Source organism: Symphalangus syndactylus, chromosome 14 (genome assembly GCF_028878055.3).
Source record: "Symphalangus syndactylus isolate Jambi chromosome 14, NHGRI_mSymSyn1-v2.1_pri, whole genome shotgun sequence".
Lineage (NCBI taxonomy): Eukaryota > Metazoa > Chordata > Mammalia > Primates > Hylobatidae > Symphalangus > Symphalangus syndactylus.
Window position 1 is genome coordinate 94,183,617 of NC_072436.2, and position 21,951 is coordinate 94,205,567.

General features: G+C 36.3%; 1 protein-coding gene across 6 annotated transcripts in view; it reads right to left on the reverse strand.

Moving 5' to 3' along the window:
* SOCS5 (suppressor of cytokine signaling 5) overlaps positions 1 to 21,951 on the reverse strand; it is a 162,511-nt gene that overhangs the window by 102,848 nt on the left and 37,712 nt on the right. The gene's annotated exons all lie outside the window — the stretch shown is intronic.

The window sequence follows — 21,951 nt, forward strand, 5'->3', positions numbered from 1 at the left end:
AAAACAGCAAAAAAAGAAAAATAAATTAATCAAAGTAGCATGTGAAGGTAGCTAAGGCAGTGCCCACACCCCTTCCCATTGGGAATTTCAGTGATACTGGCCAAGAGTTCACCTACACTGCCCTGCTGAAGTGATGAGGCCGTGTGTTCTGTTGGGCAGCAGGAAGGCCACCGGGCCTTTTAGGCACTGACCTTGTTCAAGCCAGTCCTTGCTTCCCAAGTCCTTTCAGGTAGAATATTCTGAACTCAGGTGAAAGGAAATAAACGCTCTTAAACTCTGTTTTCTTTTTCCCGTGCTTCAACCTGTCTCCTTAATTTGAATATTACAAAGGCAAAATATGTTCCATATTGTTGAAACACATTTGTATTCAACTTTTCAAAAGTTATAACTAGAACCACATTTGTGTAACACATTAAAATTAGTTCAAAAACCTTTCATTAGTAGCAATCTTCCCAATTTTACTTAACTGGTTCCTTGCAATTCTAAGGTTTACAGGTTTATCACTTGTAAAAACCCGTATCTTCCCTCCCACCCTATAATGTATCAAATTTATCCATGATTTTGAAGAAGCAGTTTGAGTAGAAAAGAAAGAAAAAGAATGTAATATTTAGGAAAGGTGTCTTTTTTCTTTTTTCCTTTTTTTTGAGATGGAGTCTTGCTCTGTTGTTCATGCTGGAGTGCAATGGTGAGATCTTGGCTCACTGCAACCTCCACATCCCAGGTTCAAATGATTCTCCTGCCTCAGCTTCCCAAGTAGCTGGGATTACAGGTGCGCACTACCACGCCTGGCTAATTTTTGTATTTTTAGTAGAGACGGGGTTTCACCACGTTGGTCAGGTTGGTCTCAAACTCCTGACCTCAGGTGATCCACCGGCCTCGGCCTCCCAAAGTGCTGGGATTACAGGTGTGGGCCACCACGCCCGGCCAGGAAAGGTGTCTTTAAACTTCCCAATTCTTTAATCCTGGAAGAGTTGGGAAATTATAATAAAGTAATAGAGAAAGGCTATGATACTGTAGTACTCGCAAAAACAAAAACCAAAAACATACAATTTGGCATCTTTATTCTTGTTCCTTAAAAAAAAAAAACTAAAGCAGTTTATAATACTTTACAAATAAATTCTTTTAAGACTACAATATCAACAGGCACACTGTCTAGTTCAGTAACTAAAAGTCAACATTAGAAGAAATGGAAAAACCTAAACTTAAAATTCAATTGGTTTTGTCACATTATGATGCAGAAAACTTTAGCTGATCTTGCCATAACTTCAACTAATTATTTTTGTCATAAACGCTTATATTTTCAAGAAGTTAACTAGGAATAAGAGAATAACAGAGAATAAACATTCTTAGAATGAATTATAGGTCTTCCCATTAGTTTCTCACAGAAAAGGCTCTTGGACTAATGGAAACACAACACAGAAAATTAATGTCCATGATATTATAAAATATACTTTCAGATGATTTAATTCTTTATTAAAAGCACACTGTCAGGCACATAGGAAGTTTGCACAGTAGTTGGTATATATTAGAATAAAATGTATTAGAACTGTTAAGTCTCAGTAAAGTCTATTTTAGAACACGGCCTCCTCTGTCGTGCAAAAATCTTTCTCGTAAGCATTTTTATGAGGTGTATGCCATTTGAACTTCACGTGCCTTGTTATCATTTATTCTTCTTCTTAAATTAAGATTTCAGTTCCTTGCCCATAGTCCTGTTAACACAGCCGAATTCCTGCCATATTCTTGGTGACTCCATTATCTTTGTAGATGTTCTCTTCCAATATCCTAGCCCCTTTCTAGCCTAGTTTCTTCTCATTTATTTTAAAGTTAGTTTTTATTTTTACCTAATTCATATATTTGTAGTTTCAAGGTCAAATGCCACTACAAGACTCTTAACAAAAAATAGCACCACCCACCATGTGGCTACTAGAAAATTTAAAAGTAACATATGTGATTCAGGTTATATTGGTATTGAACATTACTGATGTAGAGCAAGGGTCAGCAAACCAAAGCCTGAAGGCCAAATCTGGCCCATGGCCTGTTTTTGAAGGGATCCCAGCTCAGAAAAATTTTTACATTTAAACACATACACACAAAGAACATTTGACAGAGACCACAGGTAGTCTGCAAAGCCTAAAATATTTTCTATCTAGCCCCTTTCAGAAAAAGTTTACTGACCCTAATCCACCTATTTAAGATAAACCATGTCACTCTAGACACTAGAAGAGCCATATTCAAGAAGTCCAAGAATTTAACTCTCTTCTCCGTGTTTATAAATTTTGTAGCTATCTAAAGATACTTCTCTGACAAGCAAATTATACCCAAAAAATAACTTTTAAAAAGTGACCTAACCTAAAACCACTCATCTCCTTATATAGTTCTTTATAAGTTGTATGAATTAGTATGATATGCAGAAAACATTTGTACTTGCCAGGGCACAAAACGCAGTTTCTAACACTGAACCCCCTGGTTCAGTTTCACAGAGCATGAAATTTAGTTATTTCTCTATTCTTATTCTGGAGCATGTTATCAGACTGCATCTTACTCCATGAAGAAAGACAGTTGATTTTTCTTGACATGTGAAATGTGATGTGGGCAGCTTTAATATTAGGAAGGAAAAAATACTGACAGTAATTCATAGACTAGTCGACATAACAATCAGGAAGGCATTTCAACTATCTTGGTATTAACAATGTCAGATTTGAAGTTCTTTTGTTTGTTTTGTTAAATTTTTAGAAATGTGTTTAAGATAGAGCTGAAACCCTTTGAGATCTAAATTGCAACTCTACTACTTTATGGTTTTATATGAAATTATACAGGGCTAAAAAAAGTGTTAAATTTTAATTGCATTGATTCTAGAATAAAAGTTTATCATCCATTACAATCTCTTACATTTCTACACATGCTTGGCTATTCTTAAAACTATCCAAAGCAAATTTCTAAAAAGTTATTATTTCTCCAAAGGAATAATAATTTAAAACTGATTTTACAATGCTTTTGGAAGTTAAAAATAGCTTTTGTTGAAAATTATATTTAACTGGATAAGCTACAAATTAGAATTATGGAAAATTAGGTCAAATTCCATTACTACATAAGTTTACATATATAAAAATGAAATAGTACAGTCAATGGCCCTTCTTAATGCCAAGTAGTATCTATTACAAAATTTACACAAAACAAAATAATTGAAATAGCTCCCAGGAGTTTATTTCAATGGGACTTAACCCATGCTTTATGAGAAATAAATTAAGTTTAACATGTTTTAAGAATACATTGAGAGAGAACTATTATACTTACATAATTATGTTATATTGTTAAAATATACAGTTATAACATAACAGTTATATTCTTAATGCTGAATGCCATAAAGAGGAAGAATGTGACAACTCAAATCCTTCCTCTTCTTCAGTCTATCTAGACTTCTTAGCCATAACACCTTTCCAATAAAAGTCCTTCAGTTACAGTAACAAAAATTGGGACAGGTAGACTGATTAAAAGTACTTCTGTATCAAATTCAGGCGCAAGAGGCAGTTTAGGAGACAAGTTTTGATTGATATTTTGGTGGCATTTCAATAATTTTTAGAAAAAGATAATACAACGTTTGACAGTAAAACTGACCCAGAATTTCAGGAATGTGTGGCTGTCATAACTACAGCTTCTTAAAAGAATCTAAGAATCCCCTGGCCTTTTAAAAATGATTTATTTTTAATTGTTATTTACACATCATATTGTGACATGATCTATTATTATCTAATTGGATGGCCATTTATCCTTTATACTGTTATTTAATATTAGGTTGAACCATATAAAATTGCTATTTTGTGGGTAAAAAATAAACATATAATTCAACCTTAGAGTTACACTATTACAGTGTACATAATACATTAATACAGTAGACCATGTACGCTCAAAAAAAGGTACAGCCCTCTAATCTAGTATACCCAGACACTTCTGGTTCCCAGCAGTGAGTTACACTTTTAGTTATCTTAGGTTCCAAACCTGTTCATGCGATTTATATTAGTGTAACTATGTGATTTAATTAAATGTCAACTAACCTATGAAGTATGGAAGAGTGGGGAGTTTTATAAAGTTGAATGCCTCTGAAATACTCAATAAAAGTGAAATACTTCTGCTGCTGAATTAGGTACAGGCCAAGAAAATAGTTCAAAGAAATGGAAAAAATATTGCAAAGATCTATAAGGATTTTAAACTAAGAATTCATCTGAAGAGCCTAAATTCTTGTTCTACGTAAAAAAACCCAAACTGGAATCTTACATGATACATTATGGGCATGGCTTCCCCAATACAGACAATATGGATCTATGACTAGTAGACCTACTCTGAAAGAAAAGGCCTTGGCTCTTTCAGAGGTGTTTGAACCAGAGCAACCCCATCTTGAATAGGGGCTGGGTAAAATAAGGCTGAGACCTACCGGGCTGCATTCCTAGGGGGTTAGGCATTCTAAGTCACAGGATGAGACAGGAGGTTGGCACAAGATACAGGTCACAAAGACCCCTGATAAAACACAGATTGTGGTAAAGAAGCCAGCTAAAACCCACCAAAACCAGATGACAACCAAAGTGACCTCCGGTTGTCCTCACTGCTCATTATACATTAATTATAATGCATTAACATGTTAAAAGACATTCCTACCAGCACCATGACAGTTTATAAACGCCACGGCAATGTCAGGCAGTTACCTTACATGGTCTGAAAAGGGGAGGAACCTTCAGTTCCAGGAATTGCCCACCCCTTTCCTGGAAAACTCATGAATAACCCACCCCTTGTTTAGCAGATAATCAAGAAATACCATAAGTATACTTAGTCAAGCAGCCCATGCTGCTGCTCTGGCTATGGAGTAACCATTATTTTATTCCTTTGCTTTCTTAATAAATTTGCTTTCTCTTTTCTGTATTGACTCACCCTGAATTCTTTCTTGCGCAAGAAAGAACCCTCTCTTGGGGTCTGGATCGAACCCCTTTCCGATAACAGCTCCTTAATCAAAAGACTGGCAAATGAACATAGTTATATTCTTAAAATTAGAATAAACTACTTCAGGTATGTATCCCTTCTATGATTTATTGCTTTATTAGACTTTACAGACAACTGGTTCTGACTGAATCAGATAAGCCTTCCTCAACAATCATAATTAAAATTTATAGTAGTACCAGGATTGAGTAGCAAGTAACAAAGTCCTAAAGATAACAGGGAAACGTGACCTAGTTTCGGGGTTGGGGAGCAAGTAAGACTTTTCTGAGGAGGTGATGTTTCAAAATTTTATCCTGAAGGATAAGAAGAAATGAATCAGGACAATGTTCTATAGGCAGAGGGAACAGCATTTGCAAAGGTCCTGAAGCAGAAATGAGCATGACATGAACAATGGCTGAAGTTAACACAACCCAGTGAGTGAGGGGAAGAGTGTCAAGATGAAGTTGGAGAGGTAAGCCTCATAATCCATAAGAGAGCAAGGGTGGATGCTGATATGGCACTGAAGACTACCGCAGGAGTCCAAGTAAGCACCCGACTAGGATGGTGACAGTAGAGATGGCTATGAGATGTTCAGATGTCAAATCTATAGGATTGAAGATCAACTGAAAATGGGAAATGAGAAGAGAGTGGTGTTGAAAATGACACTAGGAGTCTAGCTTAGGCAAATGCATGAATAGAGATGCTGTTTCAGAGAGAGAAAACATGAAAAAAAACAGTTTTTGTCAGGTAGGAGTTTGAAGACAAACATGTGCTACCTCTGTCAAATTTTCATGTTGGTGATTCAACAAATTGAATTTTTAAAATGTTGCTGTTGTGGCTGTCATGGAGATATGTAAGTAAATGATAATTAGTCCATTAGTATACATTCATACAACGGAGCACTATATAGCAGAAATGATCAACTATAGCAACTTGCATCAATATAAAACGTAACACTCAAAACATAATGCTTAGAGAAATAAATTATAAGAGATGAATATATCCATTATGAAACAATTTACCTTTTAAACAAGCAAGCCCTCAAATATATTGTTTAGGTATACATACATATATAATAAAGATACAAAAGCAAGGGGATGTCAGCAAAGTTAGGATAATGGTTGCCTATTATGGGGAAGGGTAGAGAATTAGAAGAGGCACTCAGGGACTTCTAAAACAGCAGTCCCCAACCTTTGGCACCAGGGACTGGTTTCATGGAAGGTTTTAGGATGAAACTGTTCCACCTTATATCATCAGGCATTAGTTAAGATTCTCATAAGAACACGCAACCGAGATCCCCTGTGCGCAGTTCACAACGGGGCTGAATCCTATGAGCATCTAATGCTGCCGCTGACTGGACAGGAGGTAGAGCTCAGGGGGTAATGCTCGCTCGCCGAAAAATAAAAAAAAAGAACAAAACACTGAACTAAATAGGTTTCTCTAATGTGGTACAGGGCTCAGCAAACATTTTCTCTAAAAGGCCAGGCAGTAAATGTTTTAGGTTTTGTGGGCCATACAGTCTCTATGGCAACTACTGAACTCTGCCACTAGCCTGAATGCAGCCATAGGCAACATGCAAGTAAATAAGCATAGCTGCATGCCAATATAACCTTATTTATGGTCAGTAACACTTAAATTTCATATAATTTTCCCCTGTCACAAAATATTATACTTCTGATTTTCATTAACCGTGTAAAAACGTAAAATCCATTCTTAGTTCATGGTGGGCTGTACAAAAACAAGTGGTGGGCCAGATTTTGCCCATACGCCATAGTTTGCCAACCTCTGATGTACTACATAAAACATTTAAGATTATGTTTACCAAATCTAACAGTCATTCTACGGAAGAGTCTGAAGATCAATACTCTAAGAAGATTATCTTTTTTTAATTTAATTTTATTATTATTATACTTTAAGTTTTAGGGTACATGAAGTGCATAAAGTAAATGGATGATCACTACAGCATAAAGTGATAAAACAGAAAACTTTCTTAGAAAAATAATATACACACAAAATAATTAAAATACTCTAGAAATATTTTTAAAAATCTAACCCTCACTTGAAGTCCCACCACCTAGAGATAATCACTGTTAATATTCTGGTGAGTATCTTTCCACATGTTCTCTTTTATGCAAAACCTGTACATAACCTTCTCTTATAATTAAAAAAAAGCATGTCTGTGTCTACATTCCTTTTTATTTCTTATAAAGTGTATTTTTTTTAAGTAAACTATGTCAGAGATGGAATCAGACTAGCAAAAGAGAAAAACCTCTGGCAATTACATTTTTTAACGGTAAATCTAAGATTCTTTGAAGTGAGTAATCAAAGAAATAAAACTCTGGAAAAAAGCTGAATCTTGAAAAAAGAGTAATAATCTGGACAGTAATGGCTGTGATGATAATTTACATTATTGGAGGTTAACAATGTACCAGGCTCTGACATAAGCATTTTACTTCTCCCAACAACCCTACGAGTAATAATTATCTTAATTTTATAGATGTAGAAACCGATATTGCTGAGAGATTAATAACAACTTGGACTTCAATTTCTTCTATTATTAGTCTATTCAGCTTCTCTACCTCTTCTTGAGTCAATTTTAGAAAAGTATATTAATTATTCTAAGTCCAAGTACAATAGTGTCATTAATAAGTTCTCTAAAACTTCAGAGAATACATCATATCCATATTTTGAATTATTGGAGAGCATAAAAAGACGGAATATATCTCAAATTATTATACAAACTCAGCATCACTCCAACATGAAAATTTGACAGAGGTAGCACATGTATACTCAAAAGAAAATTTCTAGCCTATTCTATTTTAATTGTAGTGAAACAATACTCTGACCAAAAGAATCTCAAGTATATTCATGGGCCTACCAACAATGTTTCGGTATCTGTACTTTATATGCCTATCAACTATTAAACCCATGACCCTTGTGTAGGCCTGTATAACGCTCAGAAATGTTCTGGTATTATTGTAACAAATGGTTCTATATTAGTAAGTTCTACTGCTTCTCTGAATACTACTTTTAATTATACGGTCAGTTAAGAACGTATTTTGTAATCAGATGCCTAATTTCAAGGGGATGGAGTTTAATAAGTTCTTGTATTTTTCTCTGTACATTAATATAGTGGTCCAGTTTTAAAAAGAAGAAAAAAGAAGACACAGAACCAAATTGTCATGTGTTATATAGTCCCTGCAATCCTACTCTCCAAAAAAGACAATTTTAGGGCTATTTCTTTTTCTAATTAAAAAAAAAAGTAAGTATTTAATTTTACATTTCCAATTCCTAAGTTTTATCCACACAATTCTAACTTCTAGTATCATGTAGGAGGGCACGCCAAGCCTAGCAGAAATCCTATTCTTAAGCCCAAATCTCACGTACAGATACTGCCTATGCTTTGCTTAGGGCACCTGAATGAAAAGCAGATAGGCAATAAAATAATCAAACATTTGGGAGGCAGGAGCAGAAAGGATGAATTCCAGCATTACCATTTAAGAATGCTATAACCTTGAATGTCTTTCTTCATATTTCTGAACCTAAATTAGCCCCTTGGTACAATGATGATAATATCTACCTTATGGGTTGGATGTGATGACAGAAATAATATACATAAAATGGCTCATAGGAGACATTCAAAAGACAGAGAAGTTTTAAAAATGTTACCAGCATTATCTAGCACCTTTAGCTTTTCTCTCTTTTAAAAAATACTTCTCTCTTTCAGTTCTTCTGGGTCATGCCACAAATGTCATTTTCCTATGTACAGTATCTGCCAGAGTGAAAGTTCTATCCATGACTCTAACTTCCATATTATATCCTAAGAAACACTATGGACATTTCAATGTTCCTGAGCCATTGACTCTACAGCTCATCTACAAAAACTAAGGATAGCTAATCTGTACAGTACTGGGTAAGGTCCAGGAACACAGTCCTTATTCATTTGGAGGGGCTTCTGATTCCTTTTTAGTCTATAAAACACTACCACAATTTAAATTTTGCTCTATAGATACCGAACACTAGAGAAGCCTAAAATCCTAAGAAGTTATGCTTCATTTTCTTATGGGGAAAATATCTTATGTAATATACTAACAAATACACCATTCATTGAAATGTTTCTTATTTGGCCAGCATTATTGGCAGACTGTGGTATAACATAAATAACATAAGCCTTAGATTTATGCAGGACCTAAAATCAAATTCAAGCTCCCACTAGCTGTGTAAGAGACCTAAGTCTCGGCCTTCCCAGGATAACATGACATAAGGTAAGAACAACTAAGTATATAACAGGGCCTCAAAAATGATAGCTTCTGATATACAACCAATCCAAAGCATGTTAGTTCATGTTAGTGACAGTAACAAAAAGTAAGGCTGTTTTATGTCTAGGAAGAGATTATTGCTGAGTCAGTTCTGCATTGATATCCCATCTCCAGGGAGACTACTTCTGTTAGGCAAACCAACTTAGTAAAGTAAATAACATTTTACTCAGCATTATAACCACATGTGACTAGTACTGTCAGCGCTGCCTCTACTGATCACGCTTCCTAGAGCAAAGGGCATCAATGCTTCCCACAAATCTCCCTTAATATAAAAGGTGGTTAAATATAAACAAAAAAACCAACAAAGTAAAACAACTCTCAGTTGAGGAATTTAGCAGACAGCTTAATCCAGAAAAGAGACTCTGATTGGGGGAACTACTTAACAGTGAGCTCATTATGATCCTGCTAATAATTTACAAATAACGTTCAGTTACCAATGGTAAGTGAGCAAATGGAATCTGCACCATTTCCTTCTCTAGGGAGGATAATCAATTTATAACCCCAGCAGTTTAAATCAAGTATCACAAGAAATACAAAGACTCTAAGGACTAAAATAAAATAAAATAATGTTTTGATAATAACAACTTTTTTACTTTTTATCTAAAACTGCTTAGACTACATTTACTAATCTTTAACAAACTTAAAAGATACTACTGTCTCCTATGCCAAATTTTAGCTCTAAAAAAAACTAATGGAAAATAATTTGACAACTTGTAATGAATCCAAGAAAGAAAGAAAGAAACCGATCAGGACAATGTGTGCCCCTTCCTGACACCATAAGAAAAAGGAAAATTTGTCCAGACACAGTGGCTCATGCTTATAATCTCAACACTTTCGGAGGCTGAGGCAGGAGGATCGCTTGAGCCCAGGAGTTTGAGACCAGCCTGGGCAACAGGACCCTGTCTCTACAAAAAGATTTTCTAAAATTAGCCAGGCCAAGTGGCATGCATCTGTGGTCCCGGCGACTCGCGAGGCTGAGGTGGGAGGATCGCTGGAACCTGGGAGGCTGAGGCTGCAGTGAGCCAAGATCGTACCACTGCACTCCAGCCTGGGTGACAGAGTGAGACTGTGTCAAAAAAAAAAAAAAAAAAAAAAAAAGAGAAAAGACAATGGAAACATCTTAAAATTAGTCTTTAGCAGGATATTTGAGAAGGGTATCAGGAGAAGAGGCAAATAAGGATAACTTTTAATCACGTAAGAAAACAAATGTAGAGAAGCATATTGAACAAAATCATCAACTAGAAACTCCAAGTAATACAGCTTAGTTTTGGTTTTACCAATTAGCATGTAACATACAAATTTAGTTTTTAGAAATCGGACAATCAAGAAATCTTTAGTTTATTAACAACTAAAATTAAACCTAACCTATCAAAAGCTGAGAAGCTGAAAATATTTTTTAAATATTCATTTTAACATTTGCTGAGTACCACATGTGGGCAATATGACAATAAAGTTCAAGCTCTCAGATGTAAATATTTAAAGCTCTTTCTCTATGCCTATTTACTCTAAATTGACCTTCAATTTAAGCAAACTTTATTTGCTAGACACCAAGTGCACAGTAGCTTAGAAACTGCAAATTAGAAGGGTTGGCAATGTGGTTATAGAAGAGTACTACGTGTAAGTACAAGGACCACAGGAAGAGAAGAACAAAGAAACCTTAAAAAGTGTAACAGCCCAGGGCCACAGACTACATGGACACATTATGCAAGACATAAAAAAGGGAACACACGGAGATATAAAACAGAATTAAAAGAGACCAGCTGGGCATAGTGGCTCATGCCTGTAATCTCAGCACTTTGGGAGGCCAAAGCAGGCAGACTGCTTGAGCCCAGGAGTTTGAGACTAGCCTGGGCAACAAGGCAAAACCCTGCCTCTATATACAAAAGTTAGCCAGGTATGGTGGTGTGCGCCTGTGGTCCCAGTTACTCTGGAGGCTGAGGTGGGAGGATCACTTGAGCCCTGGAGGTCAAGGCTGCAGTGAGCTGTGACTGCACCATCGCACTCCAGCCTGGCCAACAGAGCAAAATGCTGTCTCAAAAAGTAAGAGACCACTATGAACAACTGTAAGCAAATAAATTTAAAAACTAAGAAGAAATGACTAGATTTTTAGAAAAACATAAATTACCAAAACTGACTCAAGAAGAAATTAAAAATCAATAGCCGTTAAAGACTTTGAATCAGTAATTAAAATCTTTGCTCAAGGAAAACACCAGCCCATGCAAAGTGTTCTTCTAGGCAGAAGAAACAAATCTGTCTAGCAACCTTGATGTGTAATCACTGATGGCCAGAACAAGAGATCAAAAGAGATGCAACAGCCAGCTCAATAAGGCAAAAAAAAAAAACAAAAAACAAAGAAAGTCATGCAAATTGGAAAAGAGAAAATAAAACTCCATTTTCTGATGATGTGATTGTCTACATAGCAAACCCTAAGGAATCTTAGAAAAGAAAGAAAAGTAAACTAAGTAGGTGAGTTTAGCAGGGTCACAGGATACAAGATCAACACACAAAAATCAATTACATAACTATATACCATACTAACAACAAACATGTAGAAACCAAAATTAAAAGAGATGTAACAAAAAAATATAACCTTAAAGGAGACAGGCTGATGGGATCTTTTTTTTTTTTTTTTTTTTTTTTTGAGATGGAGTCTCTGTCGCCCAGGCTGGAGTACAGTGGCGCAATCTCGGCTCACTGCAACCTCCGCCTCTCAGGTTCACACCATTCTACTGCCTCAGCTTCCCGAGTAGCTGGGACTACAGGCGTCTGCCACCACGCCTGGCTAATTTTTTGTATTTTTAGTAGAGACGGGGTTTCACCGTGTTAGCCAGGATGGTCTCAATCTCCTGACCTTGTGATCCGCCCACCTCGGCCTCCCAAAGTGCTGGGATTACTGGCGTGAGCCACCCGGCCCTGATGGAATATTTCTATACTCCAAAGGAGAAGATTCAAATGGCAGGAGAGAAAACATGCTAGATATTCTAGAGTTACCACTGCCTTTGTACTCACTCTGGGGAGTGGTGAATAATAAGAATGTGAGTCTATAGTCTACTTCACAATCATATCAGGCCTATCCCTCCTCTCCATCTCCACTGCCCCCTAACAGGTTCAGTCTTCATCATTTGCATGGATGAATCAGATGCCTAAACAGTCTACCTTTCGCCACTCTCACTCCCTTCTGGAGCATCCTTCATAATATTGATCCCAGGATTTCAAGCATCAAAGAAAAAAAAAACAACTCAAAGGGCTCCGTGTCTGGCTACTTCCTCCACCCTTTAAAAACTGGGAAGAAAAAGTACAGCAAAACAACAGTTAATGGTATTATAATTTAGGAATATTGAGATAATATAGCTGGAATTATGCCATCTGGAGAATGAAGGTGATCAAATGTTTGTTTTTACATATACAGAGACTCTTTCTTTAAAAATGGGAATTCTGACTGGCCGCTCTTCAACCCTTCTAAAGACCAAGACAAAGAAACTCTCAGGAAAAAATTAAATTTCAAATGGTTAAAAAGGTAAATAAACAACCGAAAGAGATTTGTGCAGAGTCTTTCATGGGAAATGTTAGAGAGGATAAACAACCCTCTGTCTCTAGCCAGCCCAAGTAGTCCTTCCTCTACAAGCAACTCAATTAGCTAACCTCAAAGATCTGTGATTTTTCTTTTAATATTAGAATTTTTAAAATAAGCAGAGCACTCCACAAATGGAATCAAGTTATTTAAGGTCTAACATAGCACAACAGTTACAACTAATTCTGATCATACTACTCTCCAATTAAATTAAAGAAAAATCCTAATGTAAAATACTGAGTTATTTAAATAGTCTCATACTCCATAGCTAGACATGTTTTCAATCAGGTACAATTTTATGTTCAATTTAAACAATGTAAATGTAGTGTCAGCCACAAAAATATGTAATCGAAGAAATGCTATTCTTCCAACACAAACTTTCCTTTTCCTGTCTCCCCCTAAAAGAACTTCCTACACAGTTTAAGGTATAGTCATTTCCCATAAACATGGCTTAAAATTGAGACTTCTTTTGCAGATAAAGAAACGCAGGTTTAAACAGTCTCAAAGATGAACTGGTAGTTTAAAGCAGAATTCTCAATATTCTTTGACAAGGATGTAGTGCTACATTAATATCCCCAAAATTCTTAGACATTCTCTGAGATCTGAGATGAATTAAGACTTACTATTAAACAGTTCGCATCATAATTGTTTGAAGTATAGTGGGTAAAAATCCTTTGTTATTGCTTGCAGGTCAATCCTGGAAATCCACTTAAATGGGATAATTCTACACCTTGTTATATAGATTTTCTAATTTTCACAATAAAATGTAAAACTTTCCAGGGGAAATACTTAGGTCTAGTATGGATGAACCATTCCACAACTATTTCCCAAGCACTAAATAGAAACCACAAATAGACGTAAAATAAAATCAGGTCAAAAATCTTGATTACGGCCGGGCGCGGTGGCTCACGCATGTAATCCCTGCACTTTGGGAGGCCAAGGTGGGCGGATCACCTGAGGCCAGGAGTTCGAAACCAGCCTGGCTAACAGGTTAAAACCCCGTTTCTACTAAAAATACAAAAAATTAGCGGGCATGGGGGCATGCGCCTGTAATCCCAGCTACTCAGGAGGCTGAGGCAGGAGAATCACTTGAACCTGGGAGGCAGAGGTTGCAGTGAGCCAAGATCACGCCATTGCACTCCAGCTTGGGCAACAAGAGCAAAACTCCATCTCAAGAAAAAAAAAAAAAAGCCTTGATTATTATTTTGAAAGAACTAGTTTGGAAATATCTCATCACCCACACTGATTTGCTATGTTCTAACTGTTATCAAATTACTTCACCAGAAAGATATATATGTGGTTTGTATTATTTTGGCTCCCTACACAAATACTTTACCAGAATTACAACTTAATGTTATGCTCTCAACTTCTTAAGAGTTTATCAAATAAGTGGTCTTGTATTATTCCATGTTCTATAAAAACAGTATCAAAGGGCTGGGTGTGGTGGCTCATGCCTGTAATCCCAGAACTTTGGGAGGCCAAGGCAGGCAGATCACTTGAGGTCAAGAGTTCACGACCGGCCTGACCAACATGGTGAAACCCCATCTCTACTGAAAATACAAAAATTAGCCAGGTGTGGTGGTACATGCCTGTAATCCCAGCTACTCAGGAGGCTGAGGGAGGAGAATCGCTTGAACCCGGGAGGGGAAGGTTGCAGTGAGCCGAGATTGCACCACTGCACTCTAGCCTGGTGGACAGAGTGAGACTCCTTCTCAAAAAAAAAAAAAAAAAAAAAAAAAAAAAGTGTAAAAAGACATCACCACCCCTGATATAAAGACCCACACAAAAAAATTCCTCTTTGAATTTACTGCCAAGGTTTCTCTTTAAAAAACTGATATGCTTCCTTTATGCAGAAAATGAGAAAAATATAACTCATTGTGTTTCTCCTTTTTTCCTATTACCAACAGAAAATACAAATGGAAGGCCTTTGTTTAAATTTCGGATATATTTGGACAGAAATATATCCAGTCCCTTGTATGACACTTAATCAATTATAATTATACTAAATGTTCAAGTATACGTATGTTTGCCAGAGGCATGTGAACCATCCTGAGTAGCAGTTGGGTAAAATGAGGCTGAGACCTACTGGGCTGTATTACTAAATGGTTAAGGCATTCTAAGTCACAAAATGAGATAGAAGGTCAGCACAAAATACAGGTCATAATGATCTTGCTGATAAAACAGGCTGCATGAGAGAAGCCAACCAAAACCCACCAAAACCAAGAAGGCCACAAGAGTGATCTCTGGTCATCCTCACTGTTACACTCCCACCAGTGCCATGACAGGTTACAAATGCCATGGCAATGTCAGGAAGTTACTCCATATGGTCTAAAAAGGGGAGGCATGAATAATCCACCCCTTGTTTAGCATACCATTAAGAAATAACCATAAAAATGGGCAACCAGCAGCTCACGGGGCCGCTCTATGGAATAGCCATTCTTTTATTCCTTTAACTTATTAATAAACTTGCTTTCACTTTACTCTATGGACTCGCCCTGAATTCTTTCTTGCGCAAGATCCAAGACCTTTCTCTTGGGGGTCTGGATCGGGACCCCTTTCCTGTAACATGTTGAATATACTATATATACATAGTGGAAAGAGGGAGGGAGTAGATGAAAAACTCATAAAAAGTTAACAGTCAAGTTTTCTGAAACTAAAAAACCATACTTTGGGGCCTAAAATTAAGTAATCTCAAATGTTCCCATAAGATGAATAGGTAAGAATTTCAACGGATTGTAAGAACATAAACCTTCCATTAAAAAAAGTAGTAAGCAGGCCAGGCGTGGTACATCACGCCTGTAATCCCAGCACTTTGGGAGGATGAGGTGGGCGGATCACAAGGTCAGGAGTTCTAGACTAGCCTGGTCATCATGGTGAAACCCCGTCTCTACTAAAAATACAAAAATTAGCTAGGTATAGTGGTGTGTGCCTGTAATGTGAGCTACTCAGGAGGTTGAGGCAGGAGGATCACTTAAACCTGGGAGGCAGAGGATGCAGTGAGCTGAGATTGTGCCATTGCACTCCAGCGTGGGTGACAGAGCGAGACTCCGTCTCAAAAAAAAAAAAGTAGTAAACATAAAAAAACTTATGACTTCTCAAATAAGAGATGAGAAGGTGTACTTAAGCAAAATGCTGAAGCAATAAACCAAAAGGCAATGATCAAAAGACTAAATGACATAAAATTTAAGACTTCTGTATATCAAAAAATGTCATAAACAAAGATAAATGATAAGCTGAATAAAACATTTTCAACATATGACAGACATATGGAGACATGATATATGACAATGTTGTCATATGTTGAAAATTAATATATATAATTTTAATATATAATATATAACTTATAAGAAAAAGATATGCCGGACACAGTGGTGTGCGCCTACAGACCAGCTACTAAGAAGGCGGGGGTGGGGGTAGGGGTATGGAGAGGATGCTTGCTTGAGCCCAGGACCTCAAAGTCCAGCCTGGGCAACAAAGCAAGACCTGTCTCTATTTAAAAAAGAAAACAAGACAAAGAAAATGGTAAAACACAACAACTCAATTAAAAAACAGCAAAGGATATCTCTAGAATAATCACAAATCAGATGTATACTTGGCCAATAAAGGTCATTCTTGGAATTTGTCAAAGACATCCAAATTAAAATGTGATACAAATTTATCACGTATCAACCTGGCAAAGTTTGCTTTTATTTCTTTTACATTTTAATGGTACTATCTAGTATGGGTATTGAGAAAGTAGCATTGTCACACACTAATGTGAGAACATAGATCCACATGACATTTCAAAAAGGAAATTGTATATTATGTACTAAAGCTTTAAAATTATGCACATCTTTCTATCCAAGGCTTCACAATTAGAAATTTATTCCAAGAACATAATCAGATAAGGATGGAGATTTATATGCAGGAAATATTCATCATAGCATTAGTTATATTAGGAAAAAACGCAATAATCATATTGCTCAGTGCATAGAAGACTGGTTAAATAAATTCTGGTGCCTTTACATGCTGAAATAATAGACATAAAAAACCATGTTTCTGGAGCATTTAATATTCTGGTAATGTTCATGATATTAAATAAAAATGGTTATAAAATAGTACAGCTAAATAGACCTCAACACACATATATATCACAAACATTTTAAAAAATATATAGTTAGGAAATACCACTGTGGTTATCTCTGGATAGTTTCTATTTATTGTAATTTCATTTTTTTTCTTTGTTGTACTTTCCAAAATATTAGATTCAATATTGTTAAAATGTTATTTAAAAAGGAAGTAGATCTTGGGGCCAGGTGCAGTGGCTCACGCCTGTAATCCCAACACTTCGGGATTTGTAAAAATACAAAAATTAGCCCAGCATGGTGGCGCACGCCTGTAATCCCAGCTACTCAGACACTGAGGTAAAAGAATCACTTGAACCTGGGAGGCGGAGGTTGCAGTGAGCTGAGATCGCGCCACTGCACTCCAGCCTGAGTGGTAGAGTAAGACTCCGTTTCAAATAAATAAAAGAAAAAGGAAGTCGATGTTGAAAAACATCAATCTAATTTCATATTATAAACTCAAAGATATATGCAAAATGCAGAAGAAATGAATAATGAAATATTTTAAAAACTTTGTAAAGATGAAGCGATGGTGAGGAAGGAAAGCGACACAAATAAATGGGTTAGAGGGGCAGAGAACACAATCCATGGAGAAAGGAATCACAAATACAGGTCTCCACTCAAGCCAGCGTGACTTTCTCAAACAGTATTAGGAATTAGTGGTAAGTAATATCACTAATGAATTTCAACTCATTTATGAGTCTCTTCTGGTTGCAAGGTTCTGACATACTCAAATGTAGGTGTGTATGGCTGAGGAAGGATCCTGATTAATAAGCATGGATTTGATAAGGAAAACACGTCAGAAGTCCAAGAACAAAATCAGTAACACAACTGGGTCTGGGCCTCAAGGATACTGGGACTGAGAATGGGTCTGGTTCCAGGGCTGCCCTAGGAAGCAGCAAGAGGAGCAGTAGGCAGTGGCAGATCGTCATTCTAGAACTCTGGTTCTTACTGGGACCCAACAACTCCCTGGGTATCAGCTTTAGATATGTGATTTGCCTCCAGCCACCAGCTGGTATCTCTGCTTCTAGACTCTGTATTCTTCTTCTTCCTCATAGGTGCCACTTTCTCATACTTTTTGCTAATTCTTGGTCTATCACAGGCCTCTCCTATCTCTCTCTTGATTTTTCAAATTCTGCTTCCAATACTTAACTGCCAATCTCTATTTCTTTTTGTGAGTTTTATGATACACATCATGCGTATCCTTACAGTAACCAGCACTCCACCGTGTCTATCTGGAGTACATCCAGACAGAAAATTAGAAGCAAAAGCTATATTTCTTTAACCAAATATAGCCAATTGTAAGGCCTGTCAGAACCTGATTGGCTAAGCTCATTCCCATGTGAAGACAACTTTCTGTGCTTCCACCTGGTTGGGCAGTGGCTGACCAATCACTGGTGACTTTAATTTGGATACCCATGCCAGTCCAATCACCTATGGCCAGGTAAGGTAAGGTCATTCATGATCGAAAGCACAGCTACCTTGGTTTACTCCCTCAGTGAATGTTCTCCTTAGACATGATTGTAGGAATAGCAGGCACTGAAATTACTCAGTGACAAGATGTAATAACAAAAGGTCTTATCCAGTATTTCATAACTCATGTTCCCTAGAATTCTAGTATACCACATGATATTAACAAGTATTCTACAAATAAAGGTTTCCATTTGAATACGTTAATACCTTAGTTCTCTGAGAGAGGAGATCCTCCTGGGCATTATTGCCTAAACTGGTCACAGCTGCGTTTTTCAATATTATAAAGTAGAGCAGAATACATATCTTACAGTATATTGATACAATGGAATAGTATACGCACAATGGATTAGAGAAATAAAAATATATACACAAATACTGTCATGTACACGTATGTGTGTAGACATGTGTACAAAAGAGGCAAAACTAAACTATACCATTTAGGGATGCACATATAGATGGTAAAAGTTTAAAGAGAAAAAATGATGTTCACAAAAGTAAGAATATGATTACTTCTGGGGGATGAGATGGGGTGGGGACAGATGGAGTTTGGGAAAGGGCACACAGCAGGCTCCTGGTTCACTGGCAATATTCTATTTCTTAATCTGGGTAGCAAATATGCTTTATAATTACTCATTAAACTGTACCTTTATAATATATTCATTCTTTTATATATGGGTTACATTTTACAACAGAAAAGGAGAATAACCAAAAAGCAGCATATGCAAGAGACAATGAAGAAAGCAGAAAGCAGTACTGTACTTGTACTTGGAGGCACTTGCAAAGTGCTACTAACAACCACCTCAGGTATCCTTCAGTGAAACCCCAATAATAGTTCACCCCTACACAAGACTATTATTTCTCTAATTATATTACCTTTTGAACTATCATTCCTGTAAGATATTACATCTTAGGACAATTTACAATCCAGTAACAATGGATATAGTCTTCTGCCAAGTTTTTTTTCTCTTTGACTCCATATGGTTATGTATGTTTTGCTAATTACAAAAAGAGCCATTCTGAGAGAGATAGCCACACATAAAATTGGCACAGTTGACCCAATTAAATATTCCACCAAAGAAAAACATGAAGCACCCACTTTCTACTGGTACATACTTCAAATGTTGTAAAAATTAAATGTGTTAACTAGTTCAATAATTTACAATATTTAAGAATATAATGCTCCTTGATATAACATTATTCTGCCACAATGTTTATTCTAAGATGTTCCTTAAAGAATCTGAGTTCTTATCCTGGTTCTGCATCTTACTTACTGCTAGCAAGATGCAGCTTGCTAGCTTTCTTATTTCACTGTGTGGGAAAAAACTTCAGTTTCCTGGATGTGATTGATGAACTTCATCTATTTAACCAACCTAGTTCCTTCAAGTGAAATGATGCTAATGGGAAAAAAATTTTATTTGACTTAAAGATTTTTTAACATATACATAGAAGCTATGAGAACATATGTTCCTGCCTTTACAGTTATAAACAAATATTCTCTAGGACCAATTTTCACCTCCTCAAATACAACTGGGTGTGTATGGGAAACACACTTGAGTCCACACATTCAACACACTCTTCAGTCCACTAACAGCCTAAAAGTCTGTCCCGATCTGGCTATTCTCCATCGCACCTCAAATTAACTATATCCAAAATTAACAATATGTCTCCCCAGGTTTGTACTTGAAATGTTATTTACCAGGTTTGTACTTGATTTCTTGGGAAAATTACTTAGAGTATCTTGCTCTTCTTCCACTTAATACCACCATATTTAATGTTACCTAGTTCAACAGTTTCTTTTTTCAAGATGTCCCTCCAATGTACCTTTTCTGTCTACTTTCACTGCCAGTAACTTTGTCCAGATTTCTTTTGTCTCATTCCTAGATTTCTACAACATCTTAGTCTCTTTACTGTCTTCCTGGACTCATAATACTGCCAGATTCCGTTTCTTTTAGGAACATTCAACAGTTAGAGCATCTTGCGCCACGCATTCACTCATTACCACCCATTATCAGGCCCTGCTTTATCCAAACTAATTTCTCCTTACTCTGAAATACCTCCCTTAGTTGGCCCTCTACCATTCAATTCTATTTTTAACATCTACATCAAGTTCAAATGTCTCCCTGTTGATTTCTCTAAAAGGGTTTATAGTTAACACCACAATTTGTTCTCATCTTTTCAGATCATTTCAAGCATATCAATTTTATCTCTACAACTGTAAGATTCTAAAGATAAAAAATGGTCTTATATTGCTTCTTAAAACCCAAAGCACATAGGAGAGGGATGGAAATTTACATCCCAATTTTTTTTTTTTAGAAAAGACAGAAAGGTATCAGAGCCAAGGTACTATCTTCTATTCTGCTGCTTTGATCTTGGCTCAGGTAACTGATTATATCAACAGCTGGTGTGTGAGTTGGCCAGTAAAGCATGACTCACCATTTTGCCAAACAATCAGCTTCAATGGGAAAGCTTCTATGAAATTCTGTTTAAGCCACTGGATATATATTCTATGTAAATGCATGAATTATTTGAAAGTTTGATCAGATAATTTTAGTAGAAGAATCTGATTGCTAATTTGGGCTATGTGCCCACTAGAATACAGACCCCAAATCAGAATTTTCTAGGCATCAGGCAAATTATTAGCAACCAAGCATCCAAAAGTAATTACTGTCACCAAACTGATAATAATCAGTTATCAGATTGCTATCTGATAATAAAAGTCACGCAGTAGGAATGGAGTTAATTTTTCTTACTTTACCCATTAATAATCTTTTTCTCTTCAATACCAGAAGAATTTTATAAAAGCAAAACCATCAAGCTACAGCTATAATATTTCTTCTCATTGTCCAGTCATGATAAAATCTCCATAGTTCAAAAGAATAGAAATTCACAGATTGTATTGTCCTGTGTCTCTCACCAAATAATTACGAGACTCTTAAAATCTAGTCTTTTATTGTGAAAAGCCACTGTATTTCTCTAATTCCACTCTTGGATCTACTTTTAAGATTTAACACCTGGATAATGTTCTTCATAACTTTCTTAGTTTACATTTCAGAAGCTAAGATTGGGAGAGGTGATAAATTACTTGCTAGAAAAATAAGTTCTTAATATAGGTGAGTGTACTTTTCTTAAATTTCCTTTCAAGAAGCTATGTGAGTACAGGTTGGGCATCCCTAAATCCAAAAATCTGAAATTCAAAATGGTCCAAACTCTGAAACTTTTTGAGTGTCTACAAAATGCTCAAAGGAAATGTTCATTAGAACAGTTTGAATTTCCACATTAGGGATGCTCAACTGGTAAACATAATGCAAATATTCAAAAAAAAAATCTGAAATCCAAAACACTTCTGGTCCCAAGCATTTCAGGTAAGGGATACCAACCTGTATGTGGCTTGTGTTTGTGGGTAATAGGTGTTTGGGGGTAGCACAACAACCCAAGCGTCCATCAACATATGCATGGACAAACCAAATGTGCTACATACATAATGGAATATTATTCAGCCTTAAATAGGAAGGATATTCTA